The sequence below is a fragment of the Anarrhichthys ocellatus genome, unplaced genomic scaffold (genome assembly GCF_004355925.1).
Source record: "Anarrhichthys ocellatus isolate YVR2014 unplaced genomic scaffold, GSC_Weel_1.0 scaffold5582, whole genome shotgun sequence".
NCBI classification, from domain to species: Eukaryota; Metazoa; Chordata; class Actinopteri; order Perciformes; family Anarhichadidae; genus Anarrhichthys; species Anarrhichthys ocellatus.
Genome location: NW_022285556.1, coordinates 1 through 3,374, shown reverse-complemented (window position 1 = coordinate 3,374; position 3,374 = coordinate 1). Strand labels below are relative to the sequence as shown.

General features: G+C 37.9%; 1 long non-coding RNA gene across 1 annotated transcript; it reads right to left on the bottom strand.

Annotated features, from left to right (window-relative positions):
* Positions 1-524: 524 nt before the first annotated feature.
* On the bottom strand, positions 525-1,165 carry LOC116379935 (uncharacterized). The gene is made up of 3 exons (XR_004212490.1): positions 1,044-1,165; positions 773-888; positions 525-661 (listed from the first exon to the last, which is right to left on the bottom strand). It is a non-coding gene; the product is annotated as an uncharacterized LOC116379935 (long non-coding RNA).
* Between the last annotated feature and the right edge of the window lie 2,209 nt (positions 1,166-3,374).

Below are 3,374 nucleotides of genomic sequence, written 5' to 3'. Positions count from 1 at the left end.
ACATGTGCAGTCAAATAAACCACTTCAGAGATCAAGAAAGTCACGCAAGTCTTTTGTGTTTTTTATACTTTTAACTCAAAATTTCTCAGATTTCAGGGTAAAAAGCATTAAACATCACTTTAATATCACATAAAATCACACATTTCAGATCAGGTTTTATCTTTTTCTTTAATAACATGTATAATTTGACACTTCGGCATCAAAACATGGGGAATCACATGAAGTCACAATTCATATTGAACATAAAGGCCATCGGAGTCTTCCCCAACATCACTGTATTAAAAACTCCACTAACTTCGCATATAAAAGATTCTTATAATCCACAAAACCATAGAACGTGTGCACCAAGGCAAGTTCACTCACATGCACTCAGCATAAATGCAAATGTTGACAATAAAGCACGGATGGAAATGATGTGTAAAAAGTCATTTAAACAAAATAAAAACAGATTTAATCTCTTCTTCTAAAATACCACTTCAACACAAGCAAAGAGGTCATTAAAATATTTCATTTACTTCATTTTTTTAGTTTCAAGAGGATACATTCATCTATTCCTACACACTTCACCGATACAGTATTAAGATGATCGCTCAATTCTTCAACAAGTCAACTCTTGTGTTGAATCGGTAGGGGCACCCATGCTAACGCTACAATTAGCATCCTGTAATGAGAAGGAGAAGAAAAGGTCTCAGCTGATGACTGCTCGAAGTCAAATTCTATATTCGAAAGGACTCCAAGTCTTTTGAGATTAGGAAGCAAACTGTGTACTCACTGATTTTCTCAACCGCCGACTGACTGCTCGCGGCGTTGGAAGACGAGTCCACTGTTGTCCCTTTGCCAGCTGAGTTTGAAATCAGTCACCGACTGTTGTCTCAGAGCAGCGTCCAACTGAGGGGACACACAGTGTTAGACAAATCAAAACCCTTTATCACTGTTTCACTCCACAAATCCCCAGAAATAGCTTTACCTGCCCATCTGTGTCACATCAATGCGTCTGTAAACCTATTAAATATGAATAAATCATCAAAACATATTTTATTTACTTTTTTCAGGAGAGCATCAGTGACTGTGGAGTCAGTGAGGTCGACATCAGAGCGCACCGTCATCCTTATCACCATCTTCTTCACTTTGAGACCTGCAGCGTCCCCAACAAAAATGATACTGTCATGTGATCATTGGCTACATCCAGGCACTTATCTATGAACGTCGTTGGAACCTTTTGGTGCCTGAAATGCAGACACTACCCAGTACTTTCACCTCATCGGCGTGTTTTTTGAGAGAAAAGGATACAAAATCAGTATGTGCTGGTGAAATATGTGGTCAAATGTATGTAATTAGTTTTTGTTCAGAATCGTATATATATATACAAAAGTGCATAAGTGGTCTTATAGTACGAGACAGATATGAACACTTTTTCTTACCCGTCTGGTGTGTGACCTCCACCAGGATAGAAACTGTCCCTGTGGATTAATGTAAAAGTAAAATCCAATGTAAGAATAAAAAACACACAAACGTTTGGATGTTTTTGAACGAATAATCAAAATGTACTTTTTCTCAAAGTTGATGAAAGAAGAGTACAAACGAAAGAAAAGCATTTTCTTCCAACCTCCCTCCACGATCTGCCGTAATGAGAACAGAATAAATAACAGATACTAGCGTAGATAAAGATGAAGGTACTTCTGTGAATGTGGTCTTACCTCCTCTCTCTCTGTCTTCACTCATGTACTCGTGCATTTCCTTCCCTGTCGCCGAGTTTGGATACTAAACGGTCCATGACCACAAGTGGTTGTTTTTTTTTGCACTCAGTGAGACACTTTGTAGAGTTTCCAGCGAGGGGATGTTTTCATGCCTGACAATGGCTGTGAGGGCTCTTCTGTCTTTGTGAGGTCCGATGTGAGGTTTACACCCTGATTGTGAGGACGTTTTTGGAAAATTAAGACATTTTGGCGAGTCTCTACTTCTTTTAAGGACTTGGTTTTAGGGCTGAGGGTAGAGTTACACTCAGGTTAAGGTTTGGGGTACAACATGAGGAAGAGATGGTTGGTGGCTGGGAAATGCATTAAGTCAAGTATGTCAGTCCTCCCAAGTATAGAAATACAAACGTGTGTGTGTGTGTTTGTGAGAGAGGTTCCTCCACACACATTTTGGTTTGCAGCAGACCACTGCAGTGTGTACATGATGTCTGGACAGCACATTTGTTTGTCAGAGCAACAACTTTGCTTTGAAAAGACCAGGTGAGCAGTTTGTCCACATAACACACACACACAACACTCCAAAATAAACTCACAATATAAAAGATGAGGGACTTTGAAGAATCACATCAGCATACATCACTGCCTGTTTAACAGCATTAAACTGAAGCTGATGAGTGATTTAACACCATCTGTTTGGGCCAAATGATGAAAAACTGCTTTAAAGAAACGTGATAAACAAGTTTTACAACCAGAGAGAATCTACATCCGTTTCTGCAGAACGTCACAATCCTTTAATGATTAAATTTAAGGGATACTTTTATCAGAAATGCTTTAATCGTTTCCATTTTTCTAATAATCTTTAACCCCTTTTTTAAATTGATTAGTTAAATTAGACTAAATTGAGATTAAGACGTCGTTTCTCTTTAAAATGCCAGAAAATATTCAATAATTCCCCAATATATCTGCATTACAATTACATCTTCAAATGTCTTATTTCTGTCCGACCAACAGTCCAAAACCTTTCAAAAGTCCAGTGACATAAAACAGAGGCAGTCATCGCTATAACACATTGTGGTACTTTGCAAATGGCGAACTCTAAAACGCTTCCTTAATTAATTATAAACGACGGAAGAACGTTTCCGAACGAGCAGAGAAGAAAACAGATCATCCAAAACAAACTACAGTTCCTTTGAATTTTATTACAAAAACAAAAAACAAGATTTTCAGAATTAACAGTACAACAACAAATCTACTCGGAATTAACAAAAAAAAAAAAAAAAAGAAAAAAAAAAAAAGGATCAGAGAGGACGAGTGTGAGGGAGACGGTGTATGTGTGTGTGTGTGTGTGTGCGCATAAGTTTATAAACCCCATTTAAAAAAGAAGAAATCAGAAACTGTATCTGCCCCCCCCCTCAAAAAGAGAAAATGTTCAATCTTATTACTACAATTTAACAAACAGAGGAAAACATGGCGGGGGAGTGAAACAAAGACAAGAAGGTGGAGAGTCTCATGTTTTATACAAAAACACTTGGCAGAGGATGTGTCAAGCCTTTTCTTTTATTATTCATTAGTTAAGAAAGTCGTCTGTCTCAACAGAAAGTAAACAACGCTCGCAATAAAAACCCATTTAAACATGCGCGCACACACACACACACACACACACACACACACACACACACA